This window comes from Triturus cristatus, chromosome 8, assembly GCF_964204655.1.
Source record: "Triturus cristatus chromosome 8, aTriCri1.1, whole genome shotgun sequence".
NCBI classification, from domain to species: domain Eukaryota; kingdom Metazoa; phylum Chordata; class Amphibia; order Caudata; family Salamandridae; genus Triturus; species Triturus cristatus.
Window position 1 is genome coordinate 529,418,683 of NC_140591.1, and position 21,273 is coordinate 529,439,955.

Genomic DNA, 21,273 nt, shown 5'->3' on the forward strand with positions numbered 1-21,273 from the left:
ATATTTTCAGTGTATTTAAAATACATGAAACCTAGCAAAAATACTAGGATTAATATGATCTACAGGATAATAAAAAATAAATATTGAAATTCAATAATTAAATGTATTAACCCCTTACGTCTGGCTGCACTACCTCCCCAGTGCACCTGTTGGCCATTGAATGACACTGGGGAGCTGTGTAAAGACCCGGTGGTGATTTGCACCAGAAGGATTACTTCAGAGAGAGCTTCCCAAGCAGCCAAGGCTTTTATTTCTTTTCTACTGTAATGACAATCAGTGCGCAGGGCCTGCTGACATCACTACAGAAAAGAGAAAGTACAACGAGCTGTCAGGCCCCCCAAGCACTGATTTTCCTAGGATAGGTATCATTGGAAAAGGTATACTCTCTCCTACCTGGGTCAGGGCTTGGCCACCACCTTTGGAAACCTACCAAACCCACACATTTCTCAAAACTAGACACCTGTGGGAGTCTGGGGTGGTATGCTTCTAGTGGATCCCATGATGTTCGCTTAGACACAATGTCATTTAAACCTCAAACTTTGCCTAAAACATGAATTTTCTTTGCATGTATGTGAAAGGGTCAGTTTGTCTGTGGAAAAATCTGATGTGTTCATGTTGCATTTTGGGCCCTTTCCTATGGTGGGCCACACACATGAGGTACCATTTTCATCAGGAGTCTTAGGGGAATGCTGGGTGGTAGTAAATTGTTGGCTCCCCACAAACCCCTGAAGTTTTCCTCACAAAAATGTGTGGAAAATGGGTTGCTGTAGTCAAAGTTTGTAAGGGCTTCTGGGTAAGAAAATCTGGTGAGAACCTCACAAGGCACCATACACTGGATTCCCCTAAGTGTCTAGTAAAACCTACAGGCTTGCTTGGTTTCCCTACATGCCGGCTGAACCTGGACCCAAGATCCACAGCTATGAACATTGCAAAAAAGGATCCGTTTTCAGTGGGTAAATGTGATGTGTTCATGTTGCATTTTGGGCCATTTCCTGTTGCAGACACTTTGCCTACCCACACTAGTGAGGAACCATTGTTACTGGGAGACTTGGGGTAATGCTAGGCGGTAGTAACCTTGTGGCTTTCTATGGTTTACAGAAGGTTTCCTCATAGAAATGTAAGGAAAATGTATATTTGCTATCAAAGTTTGAGGTCTGCAAAGGTCTTTAGATAAGAAAACCATGTGAGAGCCATGCAAGTCACTCATCCTGAATTCTCGTAGGTGTTTGCTAGGTTTCTCTAGGTGCCTGCTGAGTTAGGGCCCAAAATCCATCCACAGCTACCCAAAAGGCAAAAAGGGGCAGTTTTCAATAAAAATAATGTGATGTGTCCATGTTGCACTTTGGACAGTTTCCTGTTGAGGACAGTAGGCCTACCAACACATATGAGGTGCCATTGTTATTGGAAGACACCTGGAAACAGAATAGTAGAAAATGTGTTATTAACAATTGGATTTTGCTGCATTTGTGCCTTCCAAATGTGAGCCAGTGTGTAAAAACGAAGACAGTTTGAAAAATGCCCTCTGAATCACATGCTTGTATGGTCACCCACAAATTCAAAGATGTACAAATAAACACTGCTCCTAAACCTTGACGGATCTACACATATGACTCCTTCATGAACTCAGAAATGTGTCTGCTTTTAAAGACTCTATAGCTTTTCATGGATCACTGTGAGAAATTGGGTTATCAGTTCAGTGGGGTGGAACCCTACTCAAGCATCAACCAGATGAGATGTTTTGTGTGAAGTATTCATGCACTACTTCAAATAGTAATAAAGTGGAAACATGAGACAAATCCCACACCAATCTAGAAAAGAGATTAAAATATTTGACACCAAAATGAAAACAAAATCAATCAGTAGCACTGGACATATGCAGTTTTAAAGGTTTTGAAGAAAATTAGCAAGAAGCACCAATAGCCAGTATCTGGATGGTGGACCGGGTCCAAGTCCTAAGTTCAGGTCAATCACGATGGATCACAGATCAGATGCAAGAGTTTAGTCCACTGTTAAAAGTACCTTGTGCCCTGGCATCGAGATGCAAAGCCCTGCGTCAGTCCACACTGCGTGGTCACCAAGAAGCCACAGGAGCTGTGGTGCAGGGCCCTGTGTCAGACTGAGTTACATGGCTGCTGGTGAGGCCTCCGAACTGGAGCTATGATGCAGGTGTAAAGATGCATTGCTCTGCGTCAAGGTCGATGAAGCCACTGGTGCTGTGAGGACTTGCATCAAGATGCGTTTACCTGGGCTAGTTGTCGGCAATGAGATACAATACACTGGATTGGTGCTAGTGAAGCTGCAGAACAGAAGCTGTGATGTACAGTCCTGTGTTGAGTTGTGTGGAGGTCGAGGAGCCTGTTATGTACCTGTAGCTCGGAAGAGGAGGTCAGCCGGCAGACCCTCGGGGACACTTTGGAGGTTCTTGGTCCAAACAGGCATGCTGGCCACAGTAGTGCAGTTCACAGCAGCAGAAGATTCCTTGAGCTGCAAATAAGGTCTTATGCAGCAGAACAGTCCTTGGTCACAAGGGCAGAACTCACACAGCAGGGCAGTCACTATTCTGTAGCGTTCACAGATCCAGAAGTGATCTGAAGAGTTGGTCTGAAGGCCCACTATTTATGCCTGGTGCCCACTTTGAATTTGGAGAAGCTTCTTGAGTGTTCTTCCTACAGATGTGTCTGGATTTCCCTTCTCCCTGCCTTGCCCCAGCTTGTCTTGAGTCATAATAGACTAGTGGGAAATCCTTTGTGAGTGTGCTGGAGTAGTTCATTTTAGGTGCAAGAATGGAAGGTGACAGCTCCAGCCCCCATCCTTCCAGAGATGGCCCATCCTGCGAACACCCAGACCCCCTATTGTGATGCTGTCTGGAAGGCACAACAGCCAATTGCCAACTACACCTAGTCATGTGACCCCCTGAACTGGTTACAGGCATCAAATGGTTAGGACAAGAAAATGCCAACTTTCTTAATGTAGCATTTTCAGAATTGTGACTTAAAATCCGACTTTACCTTTAAAGGGATTTTTAAATCACAATTCTGTTGACACCACACATGACATTCTTGCCTTCTCCCAATCAAGACTTAACATCTAATAAGGTAAACCAATGTTATCCTATGAGTGAGATAGGGCTTGCAGGATTGAAAATAAAATTGAGGTTTTCACTACCAGAAGATATAAAACTTAAAAGTATTTATCCACCACTGCACCATTCACTATGTGCGGTTTAGCGTTTACACTTGGGATGACGTATATATTACAAAGGAGAGTTTAAACCTGGGAAATGGTTTATTTTGCCAAGTTGAAATGGGAGTTTAAAATGCAGATACAGGCTGCAATAGCAGATCTGAGACATATTTAAAGGGATACTTAAGTGGGGGGCACAATCAGTGGTGCAAACCCACTTTAGCATTTAGGCCCTCATTTATGGGATTTTGGTGTAGGGCAGTGCAGCAAGGCACCTTGCTGTATTGGCCTACGTCAAAGTGAAAGGGCACCATATTTATGCAATACACTGCATTCCTGTCCTTTCTCCCTGCGTAGGCACCGTTTCTGCAGCCTAGCGCCAATGTAGGCACAATGTAGGCACCCTTGCACTATGGTTCAAGGGTGCCTCTGTTGCATGCAGGATTGTTTTCGTCCGAATACAGCACCCATAGAAAGAGGAAAAAACAAGGAGAACTAAACATATTTCTCCTTGTTACACCTAACCTTGGAAGGCATATGGATTTTGCACTTCCCCAGGTTTACATGATTTTGAAAATCTGGGGCAGCATCAAAGTTCATGGGTTTTGTGAGGGAAAACCCACTGCAATGTATGGAATGCCCCCCAGGTGCAGTGCAAGGCCACACAATGATTTGCGCTGTGTTGTCTTACACACGATTTATGAGGACTCTCAAAGCTACGCAGGTTGGCCTGGCGTGGCTTCATAAATCAGTTTGAGATCACTGTTTTACGCATGTACCACTTTATGTGGTTCAAAAGTGATGCATGGCTATCATAAATAAGCCCCTCAATTTACCAGCCCTGGGTACAAGCAGTACTTTATTAGGGACTTATAGGTAAATTAAATGTACAAATTGAGTGTAGGCCAATTTTGCCATGTTTAAAGGAGAGACCACCATCACTTTAGCATGGTTAGCTGTGCTCAGAGCCCAAAAAGCCATGGGTTCAGAGAGCAGAAGGGTGAAGGCAAAACATTTGGGAATGACCCTGCACAGAGGACAAAGTCCAACAATCACCCATGGGTTTCACCCTGATTTCCACCACAAAATGGAAATAGGTTGAAAGCAGAAAAATAACAAAAATGGGCTACCTCTTTAAAAAACGCAAAACTGCGAGAAAAAAAATGTTTTTTAATTCAGCTCTGCATGTTCTTTAAAGCTGGGAAGATGTTGACATTAGACCTGCAAACCTTTCATTGATGCCATTTTTAGGGGAAAAAATTGTCCCTTTTCGAGAAGCACTTTTTTCCTATTTTTCCCCCCGAAAATCTAAATTTTGATACACTTTGCCTATTTTCTCAGACCTCTCAAGGGGAATCCACAAACATCCTGTAACTTTAGAATCACAAGGATGTTGGAAAAAAAGAATGCAAATTTGGCATGGCTACCTTATGTGCCAAACAAAAAGGTTATGGGGGCCTCAGCTCAAACTACCCCAATAGCCAACAAAGTACTCAGCATTGGGGAAACCTCAGCAATTAAGGAGTTAATGCTTGCTTCAGGCATACCTGAGCATTAGTAATAAATGTAGTTAAATTGAGCCACGAAAACAAGTTATTCTGTTTTTATATGTATATATTACATACTGGCGGTCGCCAGTAGGTAGATATAGTTAGGACCTATTTTCCATAGGAAATTTGCAACATTCTATTTGGAATAACGTTGGCGCCGATTGACGAATCTTCGCAAAATTTTCCAAACTTTTGGCCAGCTCCCGTCCGCTCCTATTCTGAAAATTTCACGGTGATTCGTCAAGCAGGGGCTGATAAAAAATGGGGGTCCCAAAACACGTTTTTATCCCATGCATTTTCACATAGGACCTGTTGACGCAGCTACAGCCCGAACTGCTGAACGGAATTACACCACATTTGGCAAAGAGGTACTCCACAGTTCAGACTTGTGCCTTTTGCTTAAATGGTGTAAATCCGTTCAGTAGTTCCTGAGAAAATGAGAGTTAAAAGTACATATATATCTATGGCCTCGGAGGATCCGCGCACCCTCCCCGCACCCTCCCGGAACCCTCCCGAGCACGAGCTGAATGCTAATTGGCTGCCAACACTCTGAATCAGGAAGTGTTGGCAGCCATCTTGTGCCTCAGTAGAACCGAGGCACATGAAAACCGAAGAAAAGGCGCAAAACGCGACAAGGGGGCAGGGTAGAAACACCCTGACCCCCTAGGCCTGCTCAGGGGGTCCCACAAGGACACCCAAGGCCCAAAACAAATGTTTTTTTTAAAAAAAATAAATCGCGGGAAGCGCGTAGGGTGCACGCATCCCGCTGACGACCCCGCCCCCTACCTTCACCACTGTGCAAACGCGCCCGTGGTGCGTTTTAAGTTGGGAGACTAACTAGCCCACCAGGTACCTCCAGTAAGCGCCACGGAGCTGCGTTGCAGTGTTGTAAAAAGGGGCATGGCCTCTGAACACCTCTCTGCAATGCAGCTCCCTGGCGCATACTGGAGGTACCTGGTGGGCTAGGTGGCCCCCAGGGGACCTCAGGATTGAAGAGGAATGAATTCCCCAACTTAAAACGTGCCATAGGGCGTGTTTGCACACATCACCTCAGGCCCCGCCCCCTTCCTTCACCATTGTAGAAATATTCCTCCAAAATCAGCTGAACTACGAATTCCGATTTACTCACCTGTTATCAGGAGAGAACCCAGGGCTGCATCTTTTAGCCCAGCACTGACCCTGAAAAGTAATTCTAAGCGTACTTACCAGTAACTTGTATTTCCTTCCATAGGAATCCATTGTGTGGTTTTCAGCAGAAAAGTTTCGAAGTGTCTATTTTCACAAACTAAAAATATTCCTAAAAAATCGTCTGTATGACTTAAACACATTCTTTCAACTGTTTACAGGAGGTTGGCCAGTGCTGGATCCAGGATCCACCACTGAGTAAGAAAAAGTAACGATAACACTACTTACCTGCTAAGTGAATTTTCTGCCGTACGATAACATTGGTGATTCTATGGGAAAAAGTTTCTAAGTGTCAACTTTTAAAATACAATAATATTCCTTAAAAATTACTACTGTAACCAAAGCGCTTTTACTCAACTGTTTACAGGAGATGTCCAAGGACTGAATCTAGGATCCAGTCCTGTGGTTAGAAAAATAATCCATAAAGTAACTAATTGCATTTAACTAGAAATTCACATTGAGCTCAATGTTGCTTTGTTTTGAAATTGTGTTGCCCATTGCAACAACTGTAACTACTGTACTTAAAAGTCTGTTGCCTATTTGCCAAGTATTTAAACTAAAGTAATTCATTCCGAGAAAGTATATTTTGTATTGTAATGTATAATGTAATTATAATGTAATTAAAAGAAATATATCTAAAAATAATTAGTTTAAAAAATGTAGTAAATCAGTATCAAAAAAATCAGTATAACAATGAATACATTAAAAATTGTCATTTACAAAACCTTTGAAATTCACTTAAAAAACTATAGGTTTCAGGCCTGATATAGTTAGGAATTAGCATTTAAAAAACCTTTGAAATTCACTGAAAAAACCATAGGTTTCAGGCCTGATATAGTTAGGAATTAGCATTTAAAAAACCTTTGAAATTCGCTGAATAAACCATAGGTTTCAGGCCTGATATAGTTAGGAATTAGAATTTAAAAAACCTTAGAAATTCACAGAAAAAACAATAGGTTTTAGGGGTGTTATAGCTAGCTGGACATTTCACTCGAACAAAACCATTGAAATTCCTCCGATATAGTTAGTTGTGCTAACTACATCTCGCGCGCCCGCAATCCACTGTTGATGATGTCACATATTACATCATTCATGCCATGGTCAGTGACATCACTGATGACATCTCAAATGACATCACTGATGACATCACTGATGGCATCATCCACGTGACAATCAGATACACCTCATCATACACTAGTATAACCTTTCATCACTCACTGTAAAATACAGAGTGCCAGATTTAAAACCCTTGACACACCAATACAAGTTTCTAAACACCCACTCAGTGATTCCAAGATCTATACACACATCTAATCACTTACCTATAGATTCACTTATACATGCTGTCAATGATCAATAGAACACTATCACTTATACACCTATATCGACATTACACACCAGCACACATCCTAATCACTTATGAAGTCATCCTACTCACTTATGCAAACAATGGATCATACTTACTTTTACTTACCTATACACTTATAAAAACACCACTTCATCTATTCATATAGATAATAAATCATACTTAGTGTGTTATAAAAACACTATTACAAGTATACAGTTATCCATACAGTCACTCATACAATCACTGAGACATATATATACTTATTTATATACAACAACTGACACATACACTGGCTTTTATTTTCCTAGTTTGTTGGACATGTACCATTGAGACATGTATTGGCTCATCACCACACCCATAAAGATATTCACTCACCCAAACAACTGTTATAACATGTAGTTTTAACTTCATATACCTACTGAATCAACTATTCACACATCTTTGGACAGTCACACACCCCCCACTGAACCACACACACATTCACTCTCCCATACAAATACTCAGTTAACTAATCAATCAATAATATAGACTTTCACGTAGCTAGTAACCAACTGGTGCAGCAGTTTACACAACAACTTACAAAGTGATACAGATATTCACACAGTTTAGTCACTATCCAATATATTTAGTGAGACACTATAAATTAGTCAAGTAAACAGTCAATCACACTGCTACTAAATCCTCATCCAGATATTTATATTTATAGATCCACTCATTCTTCAATGCAAATTGCTATATATATAATACATATTTAAATAACAAACCAAACCACATTCACTGGATGATGTTATGAGTGATGTCATTTGAGATGTCATCAGTGATGTCACTGACCATGTCATGAATGATGTAATATGTGACATCATCAGCAGTGGATTGCGGGCGCGCGAGATGTAGTTAGTACAACTAACCCTATCGGAGGAATTTCAATTGTTTTGTTCGACTGAAATGTCCAGCTAGCTATAACACCCCTAAAACCTATTGTTTTTTCAGTGAATACATATATATATATATATATATATATATATATATGTTTGCATGTATTTATGCATGTGGATACATTTATATAAACCGACCTAGCTGGGGTTCAACAGAGTGTGTGAAACCTAGATACCATTTAAGATACTTTACTGAGACACTGGCGGCGTAAGGTCCTAATGTGTGAATGAAAAACAACATAAAACATTAACATATCCATGATAAAGTGAAGGGGCAGGGTAATAAGTAATGTCATCAAATTTGGAAATTATATACATTTCGACACCACACAAACTGTATTTCATCTCAACACCAAAGAGCACATACCAATTCAGCCAAACAAGAAACCCGCAAATGATGATTCTCGACCATAATATAAGTTTGTTTGTGATCGCTTGCTGGAGTTTGTTCGTTAATCTATTCCTTCTTTTGTGGTGTAGGTGGCCTTTGAGCCTAAATTTCTCCTTCATCACATCCACAGGAGATACCTGCAGTTCACGTTCACTGAACTTTACCTTCCTCATCCTGTGATGCTTCTTTTTGATTATTGGAATAGCAGATGACAAGGCAAGGAAGTGGACTGCAATGGATTGTAAAATCCAAAATTACTGCTATGCAATATCAGCAAAAGTGGGGTTTCTACTGCACTACAAAGAAGTGAATGGCCTCCAACCCAGAAGACAGTATTATTAATGCACAGGAAGTGCTAAAGGAGGCTGTATATGACCTATTTATCGGTTTTAAAGGTCACTTCCTGCGTTCTGCTTTCTTGCTGTTCATAGCACAGAAGACCCAGGCAGATCTGGTCCATCGCAGTTGTTTCCATACTTTCAGGGGCCTCCTGGAGAACATCACACATATCTGCTGCAGTTGTGGTGATTAACTCCGAGACAGAGCTGGCTGCAGATAGGCTGAGAACCTGTGCTAGAGCGCAGACTCCTCTTTCACTGGACTGCACGATGCGCCCATCTGGATGCCTGACTCCGACTCCAGCAACCAGCATCAGTTACACCTACAGCCACATGAATACAAGTGAGTAAATGAATATAAACAACCTCTCCTACCCTCCGTGTAATCACCAAACCCCTCTCGGAAGCTTAGGTAGGTCTCAGTCACTGCACTTGTTATTTAGTAATAAAACCGGTAAAAATAATATTTAGTTAAAATCCTCGCAGATGCATGAGAATGATAATCTAACGTGAACTGGTTTTCTGAGAAATATGTGCGCATTCGGCTATAATAAATGCTTCAATAACTAGTACCAAGGCAAACACTTTCACCAAAGGAACGCAGAAGAAATTCATTTAAAATAACTGTCTTTATATTAAAGGAGGATGCTTTTATTTAATATACAATAAATGTAGTTCAATGCCAGCAACGTTAAGTGAATCATGTATTCAGTGCATAATTGTTAAAGTGCAAACCTCATCAAAATATGCAGCAGAGCAAACTTCCCCAAAAAACCGGAATGAGATAAATCACCTAAGACCGCACCATGTGCAAGTGGAGAGTGAACTGGGATTCACAAACCCCAGGGTGAGGAAAACTGGAACAAAGCTGCTTCTCTGTGGGCCTGATCCTGAGTGCTTAATCAGCGCAAAGAACACACATAAAAACTAATCACTGCAGCTTGGCAGAGTGCAGATATGAAAAATACATGCAATTAACTATGTATTTCTGCATATTACAATAAAACGTGATCGCTAAGGTCAAACTTCTCAATATAAATTCTGAAAAGGAGAGCTTTGGCCTTCTTGTTTATGTAAGAATGGAAGGGAATGAAATATTTTTTACTTTGTAATGCTTAGAAGTGCTTTGAGACCAAAAAGCAACTTGGAGAATGTCTGTGCAATATAAAATACACATTTTACGAATAGCCTCTCGTTTTAGCATAGATACATAAACAAACAATGGGGTTATTTAGAGTCAGGTTTTGAGCCCACTCCCACTACCAGGTTTGTTCTGGTGACAGGTACTCTTGCGAAATGTGATACCAAAAAAATGTGGTACAAAAGCAACCCGTGCACCTAGGGCCAAATTTATCAGTGTTTTTCATCGCCGTTGCACCACGCAAAGCAACACAAGGTGAGGCAAAAACTAGATTCAGATTTTCCAGCCCATCAAGGCCACCCTGTGTGGATTGGTAAATATGATGTAACACAAGGCAGCGCAAGTTGCAGCCTTGCAATACATGGGTGAAATGTGGGTGTTCCCACATGTACACCCAAGTAGTCTAGTGCATTCCGAGGCGCAACAAGGAGAAATCTGTTTATTTCTCCTCGGTGTGTGAGGACTAAAACCTCAGAGGATTGTTATTGTGCAGGAAAGTGCAGGGCCGGACTGGCCGTAGCGGGCACCGGGCAATCCCCGGTGCGCCGCACGGGTGGGGGCCGGTTTTGGGCCCCTGGGGGCCGGTTTTGGGCCCCTGGGGGCCGTTTTTGCAGCATAGCTGCAAAATCGGCCCTGTAACAAAATCGCACGAAAACCGGCCCTGGCAAAGAGTTCGGCGTCACTCCCCCACCCCCGGGTGGGGGGAGGAGGGGGGCGGCCGAGCACTTTGCCAGGGCCGGTTGTGGTTCCCAGTCCGGCCCTGGGAAAGTGTCATTTCCTGCACAAAAAATAAATCTCGCCTACAAAGCAGGTACCCTTGCACTACAGTGGAGCAAGGCACCACATTGTGCGCTAGAGCAATGAGAGGACAGGAATGAAAAATGTAATGTTTAATATGGCAAATTACTACCCTCTCCTTTTCATGCTTTACAGTGCAGCAAAGTGTCTTGCTGTGTTGGTTGCATGAAACCTTGATAAATCGGACTCCGAGTGTTTCTGTACAAGAAAATATCTTAGAGATCTAAATCACTTCACAATGAAATGTCAAGAAGTGCAAAACAATTAGGTCCATATTTATCAACTATTCACACAACACTGCAAGCCACCTTGCTGTGCTGCACTGCGTAAAAGGAAGAGGGCAGGAATACACAATATGTAACATTATACAGTGCATTACTGCTCGCTGCTGGTTTTTTTAGTGCTGACAGTGCACTGTTGCCTGCTAACTAGACCTCAGTGCTAATGTTCTGACTCTACAAAGTATTTGACTGGTTGGCCTACACCCATTTGGTCTAACTTTCCTTACCTACAAGTACCTAGTATATTGTACCAGTGGTACCCAGGGCCTGTAAGTTAAAGTTTCCCACCAGGGCCGCAGTACCTACTGTGTCACCATGAATGTGGCAACATGAAATTATGTCTCCCAGCCTTCCACAGCAGACTGGCAGCACAGTTTGAAACTGCTAACACCACCTCTCCATTTAAACTAAAGGCGAAGCCCAAACCTCCCTCTTTAATATGTGTGTCACCCTTTAGCAGGCATATTGAGTCATAAGGCATGGCTGCATATTAAAGAGTAGGACATGTATTTGCATATGTGCTAACAGTAAAAACCCACAATTGCCATTTTCAGTGTGGAGACATTAGTAGTTCCTTTGGTGAGTACAGGGTTACATACTGACAACTCAGCTGTCCTGACTTCTGAATGGAACTGCTAAAGTTGATAATTCAAGGTATCAAAGTGATCATTGCATTAAGCCTGATTTGATGCCCAAGTCACATTTTATGTATCCATTTAGGAAATACAACTTTTAGAATGTGTCCACTCTTTTGCCCAAGTCATCCTGTGGGCTCTCGCAAATATTGGACACAAGACAGCCTTCCACTGTCCTGGGCAGAAGTGTCTCTCCCTGGCAGGAAGCCACCTTTGAAGAGCAAATGGTGAACACATATGACAGGGTCTGTTGAGGTAGTTGGGTTGGCGTCTTGGGCAGAGAGGGATGACTGCTTTTTCTGTGGGTATGTAGCTCTTAGGTAGCCACATCTATGGGTGAGCTACCAAGCTACACACACCGGCAAAGGAGCCCTGCCAAATTGGGAGTGGGAAGAATAGTGCCACCTGGGAGAGCATTGCAGGAAGTGGAAACCCGGTGGGGATTGTCCTAGTAGCCCATTGGCTAGTAAACACTACCGACCCTGAGGGCACTTTATGGGCATCAATATAGCACCCCTGGCTCCCAAACCACCTGGGCTGGAGAGAGGACTGAAGAAGCACTGCTCTGCTATTCCCTGGGCCTGGCACAGAGTGGCTGCACCAAAGACTGGATTGCAACTTCTTATTTATGGACTAGTAAAGAGAGGACAGCACCTGTGTTGTCCGACTTGTGGAAAAGTCACCCCTGAGCTCCAGACAGAAGAGGTTGACTCTAAGGGTCCATGACTCAGTACCACTCCATTGAAGCTCATACCACCTGTAACTGGACTTGTGACTGCTTTAGTGCCAAGGTAGCTGTCCTACTACTCCCTATTGGCCCCCTTGAACTTACCCCAGTTGGATTTGATCACCCACAGAGGGCCGGAGTAGACAAACACAACTCTTTAAATGTTTTACAAAGTTTCCAAACTAGGAAGTTAGCAATACTTGCTCACGCTTTTGAGTGAAAAGCTGAGTTTAAGGTTTTTCTTAAAAATCTATATCTTTAGAACCCTTCAGTGGATTTCATTTTGGTGCCGATTCCAATCCTGTAAATCCCGGTTACGAATCGTCGTACGGAGCGTTTTCTCCGTACGACTCGTACCCGGGAAATCCACCGTACAATCCAGCAAGTACGATTCGTACAGAAATACCATTTCCGTAAGAAACGTACAAAACACCGTACGGCTAAAAAATACCTATGAGTCTGATCCTGGACAGCGCGTACGCGACGTCTGTACGGAGTCAGGCAGCGTTTTACGGACCAGCAAGCACGAATTGTCCCTACGTCACTCCGCACAGCTATTTTTTTACGGCAGCCAAAAAATCCCGGAAAACTGAGTCCGACGCAAAACGGAGCCCCGGTACGCGACGGACAGCCATGGACCCCATCCTACGTGTCATCCCGGCCCTCTTAGCCTACGACCTGGTGCACCGAACCCGACGCACACGCCGCAGAAGGTGAGAACAACACCCAGGGGCCATGGGGGGGTGAGGGGCAGGAAACATACCCTCTACCAAACCCACAATATTGAGGACATCTATTACCTCCAGGGTCTGGTCACTTCGGGGGGCGTTTCCACCAATCCCTGCGTCCCGCAACAACGGAAGTGGACGTGTACGCGTACCCCTACGGCAACACTACAATAGTGATACGCACTGTACTCACACATCCATAGCGTGGGTTCGGTCCGTATCACTATTGTAGTGGGGCTGTAGGAGTACGCGTGGTACCGACTGTACACATGCTCTCAGAGCGTGTGTACGGTCCATATCACTATTGTAGTGGTGCCGTTGGGTTACGCGTGGTACGGCCCGTACACACGCTCTCAGAGCGTGTGTACGGTCTGTATCACTATTGTAGTGGTGCTGTAGGGGTACGCGTGGTACGGACCATACACACACTCTCAGAGCGTGTGTACGGGCCGTACCACGCATACTCCTACGGCACCACTACTATAGTGATACGGACCATACCCACACATACATAGCGTGGGTACGGGCCGTATCACTATTGGATTGGGGCCGTAGGGGTACACGTGGTACGGACCGTACACACCCTATGAATGCGGTGGTACGGTCCGTATCACACGTACCCCTACGGCATTAGTACATTTGGGATACAAGGCGTACACACGCCACGAATGTTGGCTTACGGCCTGGTGCAGCATATTACCTTTATATTGGTGTGTGTGTAGGCCCAGGACAGCAGTGTACTGCTCCAATGGGTGAGTGGGTGTGTGGCTGCATAGGATGCTCAGCAGTGGACAGACATGTGAGGGGTGGGTGCACAGGACTCCCAGCAGTGGACAGACATATGTGGGTGGGTGCAGAGGACTCCCAGCAGTGAACAGAGATGTGAGGGGTGGGTGTATATGACTACCAGAAGTGGCCAGAGACATGGGTGTGGGTGCATATCACTACCAGCAGTGGACAGACATGTGAGGGGTGGCTGCAGAGGACTCCCAGCAGTGGACAGACATATGTGTGTGGGTGCAGAGGAATACCAGCAGTGGACAGAGACATGGGGGTGGGTGCATATCACTCCCAGCAGTGGACAGACATATGTGGGTGGGTGCAGAGGACTCCCAGCAGTGGACAGAGACATGGTGGTGGGTGCATATCACTACCAGCAGTGGACAGAGGCATGGGGGTGGGTGCATATCACTCCCAGCAGTGGATAGACATATGTGGGTAGGTGTAGAGGACTCCCAGCAGTGGACAGAGACATGGGGGTGGGTGCATATCACTACCAGCAGTGGAGGAGACATGGGGGTGGGTGCATATCACTCCCAGCAGTGGACAGAAATGTGAGGGGTGGGTGTAAATGACTACCAACAGTGGCCTGCAATATGAGGGGTGGGTGCATATCACTCCCAGCAGTGGACAGACATGTGAGGGGTGGGTGCAGAGGACTCCCAGCAGTGGACAGAGACAGTGTGGTGGGTGCATATCACTACCAGCAGTGGACAGAGACATGGGGGTGGGTGCATATCACTCCCAGCAGTGGACAGACATATGTGGGTGGGTGCAGAGGACTCCCAGCAGTGGACAGAGACATGGGGGTGGGTGCATATCAATCCCAGTAGTGGACAGAGACATGGGGGTGGGTGCATATCACTCCCAGCAGTGGACAGACATATGCGGGTGGGTGCATAGGACTCCCAGCAGTGGACAGAGACATGGGGGTGGGTGCATATCACTACCAGCAGTGGACAGAGACATGGGGTGGGTGCATATCACTTCCAGCAGTGGCCAGAGACATGGGGGTGGGTGCATATCACTACCACCAGTGGACAGACATGTGAGGGGTGGGTACAGAGGACTCCCAGCAGTGGACAGACATATATGGGTGGGTGCATATCATTCCCAGCAGTGGACAGACATATGAGGGGTGGGTGTAAATGACCACCAGCAGTGGCCTGCAATATGAGGGGTGGGTGTATATCACTCCAAGCAGTGGACAGACATGTGAGGGATGGGTGCAGAGGACTCCCAGCAGTGGACAGAGACATGGTGGTGGGTGCATATCACTACCAGCAGTGGACAGAGACATGGGGGTGGGTGCATATCAGTCCCAGCAGTGGACAGAGACATGGGGGTGGGTGCATATCACTCCCAGCAGTGGACAGACATATGTGGGTGGGTGCAGAGGACTCCCAGCAGTGGACAGAGACATGGGGTGGGTGCATATCACTCCCAGCAGTGGAGAGAGACATGGGGGTGGGTGCATATCACTCCCAGCAGTGGACAGACATATGTGGGTGGGTGCAGAGGACTCCCAGCAGTGGACAGAGACATGGGGGTGGGTGCATATCACTACCAGCAGTGGACAGAGACATGGGGGTGGGTGCATATCACTTCAAGCAGTGGCCAGAGACATGGGGGTGGGTGCATATCACTACCACCAGTGGACAGACATGTGAGGGGTGGGTGCAGAGGACTCCCAGCAGTGGACAGACATATATGGGTGGGTGCATATCACTACCAGCAGTGGACAGACATGTGAGGGGTTGGTGCAGAGGACTCCCAGCAGTGGACAGATACATGGGGGTGGGTGCATATCACTACCAGCAGTGGACAGAGACATGGGCGTGGGTGCATATCACTACAAGCAGTGGACAGAGACATGGGCGTGGGTGCATATTACTCCCAGCAGTGGACAGACATGTGAGGGGTGGGTGTAAATGACTACCAGCAGTGGCCTGCAATATGAGGGGTGGGTGCATATCACTCCCAGCAGTGGACAGACAGGTGAGGGGTGGGTGCAGAGAACTCCCAGCAGTGGACAGAGACATGGTGGTGGGTGCATATCACTACCAGCAGTGGACAGACATGTGAGGGGTGGGTGCAGGGGACTCCCAGCAGTGGACAGAGACATGGGGGTGGGTGCATATCACTACCAGCAGTGGACAGAGACATGGGGGTGGGTGCATATCACTACCATCAGTGGACAGAGACATGGGGGTGGGTGCATATCGCTCCCAGCAGTGGAGAGAGACATGGGAGTGGGTGCAGAGGACTCCCAGCAGTGGACAGACACATGTGGGTGGGTGCAGAGGACTCCCAGCAGTGGACAGAGACATGGGGGGGTTGTTAGACCTGTCAGCCCTTTGGGTGGTCCCTCCTCATCATTATTTATTTTGTCCCACTTTTGCCTCAAACCCTGTTAGTATTTTTCCTTTTTGGGAACCACCAGACTTTTTATGCTCCCTGATGCAGGGTCAGGGAGCCATTTTCCCTACCCCTGGAACTTCTGTCTGAGGGCCTGAGACACAAAATGGTGGCCACCCATTGTCACCTGTGACATCACTGGAACCTACTAGCACCTTCCAGAACATTCTAGAACTCTGTGACAGCGTGAGGCAGGTTTGGAATGTTGGGAAGCCAGCTCAGAGTTGACAGTTGGAGTTGGCAGTTGGAAGGCAGCAGTTGGCACCTGACTGGTGAAGGGAGAGCAGCACAACACTGAAGGAGGAAGGAGTGAGGCAGCAGGGGTGGAAACTTGTGCCTGGAGTGGGGTCCATAAACCCACCCTTGATACTAGTCCCTACTGACTGAGCCCAGCCTGGAGCCCTGTGTGGGATAAAGTCAAGAAGAACCAACACAAGGACCTGAACAGCCGGAACAGGCCTTGGAAGTGAAGAACAGCAAGTTCCTGACCTGTTTATTGGTTTCCCTGGAGTCCGACGTTGAGAAGCCTAGAGACCTGGGGCCGGAGGTGAAGAAGCGGCGCTGACTGGAAAGCAGACGTCGTACCCGGAGCCACCAGAGGTCGAGAGAGGGCGCCGACGGAGGTCGTGGAGAGTACCAGAGGTCGAGGAGGAAGACACCTGAGGTCGAGTGTGCGGCATCGACGGGGGAGTGAAGTCCGCCCTCCGGAGTCGCCGGAGACCAAGGTGAAGCGTATCGGAGGTCGGGAGTGGAGATCACACTCCGGAGCCGCCGGGACCAAGGAGAATCGTACCAGAGGTCGGGAGTGGAGATCGCACTCCGGAGTCGCCGGAACCGGAGGAAAGGAGCACCGGAGGTCGGGAGTGGAGATCGCACTCCGGAGTCGCCGGAACCTGAAGAGAAGAGCACCGGAGGTCGGGAGTGGAGGTCCCACTCCGGAGACACCCGGAAGTAGGGAGATCGTGACCCTGTGACGCCGGAGACCGACATAGAGCCGAGGCCGTCCGCTGACATCGATCCGGAGCCGCCTCACAGCGTCAACAGGAACTGACATCGAGCCGAGGCCGTCCGCCGACATCGACCCGGAGCCGCCTCACGGCGTCAACAGGAACTGACATCGAGCCGAGGCCGGCTAGCGACATCGAACCGGAACCGCCTCTCGGCGTCGACACGACTCCGGCGGAGTCGGAAGTTCATAAAGAGGGCAGTAAGTGGAATAGAGGGCGCCTAAGGCCCTGTGGAGCCCTAAGAGCCCATCCTAGGGGCTGGAGAGGTGTTAGGACCAGCCTGGGAGTGCCAAGGGTGGACTGAGACTGATACAGTGACCTGTGTGAGGGGTTGTGTAGGTTGGGAGAGCCAGATTCCTAGATTACCCTTGACCTACCTCAGTTTTAGCCTCAGCCTTATCCAAGCTAGGTGAGACACCCTCAGGCCATCCACATAACCACAAGCTGTGATTGGGCCAAATCAACCCATAGTACCTCACAAATGTGACCTGATTTGAAAGTGTACTGATGGCTTATATTTATTGAGAGTATTGTATTCTTTGTATTTATCCTATTTATTGTCTCACAGTATTTATTGTCTCACAGTATTTATTGTCTCACAGTATTTATTCCCTCACAGTATTTATTTGCCTATGTATTGTATGCACATCTATTTATTCATTGATTATTTATGATCTGAGCTTATTTATTTGACCTACCCTTCTTACAGAAGAAGCTTTGTGTACTGTAAGTGTGTTATTATTTATTTAACCTGCAACTAAGAGAAAACAAGATAAACACAGAGATATTTTCATACATTTTTACGGTGTAGAGTCGTTTTTGGAACGGATGAACGCATGGTTGTTGTGTGGGTGTGACGTACGCTTAACACGGTGCCTTCCTTACCGCTCGAGCCAAGCTACCACAGTGTGTGTTGGGAGACACCGGGTGACTGCTAACCTCGGTTGCCCGGGGTTTTCTAACATAATTGGTGTTCAGCGGTGGGATAGAGCTGTGCTTGCGTCCACTCGACAATAACTGTGGGTAGTCCATAGGCCTACACCGGGAGTTTTCTCAAAGCGGCCTTCCTAATTTTGAGTTTTGTTTTTTTCCAAATTTACTCTGGTGGTGGGAGGAGGTATTATATAAGGTACCCCCCTGCATAGCTTCTGTAAACACCTGTTCTTTAACCTGAGTGGGCAAAATGGAGTTTGTGCTGGAAGATGTGGAAGCTTACACTGTGGCCCAACTCAAAGAGTTTTGTGAGAGAGAGGGGGTGTATTGTCCCCCAGGTGCAAGGAAGGGTGAGCTCCAGACCAGCCTGAGGGCTTGGTGGGAGGCACGATGGGAAAGTAAGGCTGAGCAGGAGGACAGGGATGGAGAGCCTGTTAGCGAGGGGGCTGGGTTGTACCAACCTGAGGTGGGGAACCCAGTAGCGGGGCCCAGAACCATTTCCAGGAAGGGCAGCACTGTCTCTAGCAGTGGCTTATCTGAAGCAGAGCTAACTGACCGGAGGGAGAAAAGACAGCTCACATGGAAGTTAGCGGAGCTGGAGAAAGAAAAGGAGGAACGGAGGATGGCTCACGAGTTGAGGCTCAAGGAGATGGATCTCCAGATCTTACGAGTCGGGGCACAAACTGTTCCTAAAGGTGGCAGCAAAGACCAAGACATCACCAGGGAACCCAAACCCTACCTGCCAAAAGACATAGTAGCTAGCTATAGTGCAGGGGATGATATTGCCAAGTGGCTAGCGGCCTATGAGGTCTCTTTAAGGGCCCATGGGGTTCCAGAGAAGTACTGGGGAGGGGGATTGTACAAGTACATGCCTCCAGCTGGTAGGGATGCATTATTGGCCCTAGAGCAGGATGAGCAGACCCACTACCCCACCATGAAAGTGGCGCTCGTAAGAAAGTTTGGACTAACACCCGAGAAGTACCGACAGAAGTTCCGGGGTAGCCACAAACTGGGCACACAGAATTGGGTGGATTTCCTGATTTATGCGAAGAAGGCATTAGAGGGTTGGATTCAAGGCAGTGAGGTGAGGGACTTCAAGGGGTTGTTTGATTTAATGTTGAAGGAACACCTGCTCGAAAAATGTTTCCCTGAACTGCGTCAACACCTGGTGGATAGCAAGCTGACCAGTCCCCGGAAGCTTGCTGAGGAGGCGGACATTTGGGCTAGTACCCGGGTGTCCACAAGGGGGACTGGAGGGGATACTCAAAAGGCCGGACAGGGCGCCCCCCAGAAGAAAGAGGGAGGGGAAAAGAAAAAGGAGTTCTCCAAAGGCCCCCAAAATAGTTTCCCAGGGAAGGGAACAGGATTCACCCCTAGGGCTAACCCACCCAGAAACCCTAATCCTGGCCAGAGTCAGCAGCCAAGGGTTGTCCATTGCTTCGAGTGCGGTGGCGTTGGACACTATAAGGGAGATGCGAAGTGCCCGAAAAGACCACCCCCTCCCATTGGAGGAAAGGCCCCCGGAGTAGCTAGTGTAGCGCTCGGGGAGGAGATGCCCTTAACTAAGGGAAGGGAGTGGGCGGGTGTCACTTTAGTGTCCCTGGGAGAACGGGAGATGGTTCCTAAGATCCAGGTGCCCGCAAATACCGTAAAGTATGGGCAGTGGGTCACCATCAACGGCCAAAGAGGGGAGGCTCTGAGAGACACAGGAGCCAGTATGACTATGGTACGTAGCCAACTGGTGTCTCCAGAGCAGGTAATTCCCGATGTACTCCACCCAGCCGCGATGGCTGACGGCAGAACAGGCCACTATCCGGTGGCCGAGGTTCCCTTTGAATGGGAGGGGGTTGCAGGTTCACTTCGAGTTGCCGTAAGCCCTGCCGTGCCAGTCGATTGTCTGCTGAGGAATGACATGGAGCACAATGCTTGGAAGGAGGTGGAATACCGGACTCATGCTGAGATGCTGGGTACACCTGACTGGGCCTGTGTTAGCACAAGGTCCGCGACTACCCGGAGGGGGAGTTCGTTTCGGCTGGAGCCTGGAACAAAGGCCCAGCCAGCTGCCGACCAAGGGAAGAACCGAGGACAGGGGGAGCCTGCCTCGGCATCCGCGCCCCGTGTGACGGATAGGCCACCGGAGGTGGTGGACCAGGAGTCCGCGGTGGGGGATGTTACCAAACTGGAGGACCTACCCATCCCGGCCGAGTGGCACGTGGAGGGAGGGCCGACCAGGGAGGAATTCTGCAAGGGCCAGAGGGAGTGCCCTACCCTTGAGGGACTGAGGCGTCAGGCCGAAGCCCAGGCAGCAGGGAACGTTGAGGGGAACTACAACGTTTACTGGGAGGATGGCCTCCTCTACAGTGAACCCAAGGCACCCCTACATGGATCGTCACCAGCCTTAGTAGTCCCTCAACGTTACCGAGCCTTCCTACTGGAGTTGGCTCACGAGATCCCCTTGGCAGGACACCTGGGGCAAGACAAGACCTTCGCCCGTCTTGTCCCACACTTTTATTGGCCTCAAATGAAAGTGTCGTCCGACACCTACTGCCGGACATGTGTGTCTTGCCAAGCCAGTGGGAAAACAGGGGTGAAGCTGAAAGCTCCCCTGGAACCACTTCCTGTCGTTAGCACCCCCTTTGAAAGGGTGGGCATCGACATTGTGGGTCCGTTAGATCCACCTACTACAGCTGGTCACAGGTTTATCCTGGTTCTGGTGGATCATGCCACACGGTACCCAGAGGCAATACCTCTGAGGACCATAACAGCACCTGTTGTGGCTAGGGCCCTGATGGGAATCTTTACCCGAGTGGGTTTTCCCAAGGAAGTTGTGTCCGACAGGGGGACCAACTTCATGTCAGCGTACATGCGGGCGATGTGGAAGGAGTGTGGAGTGAC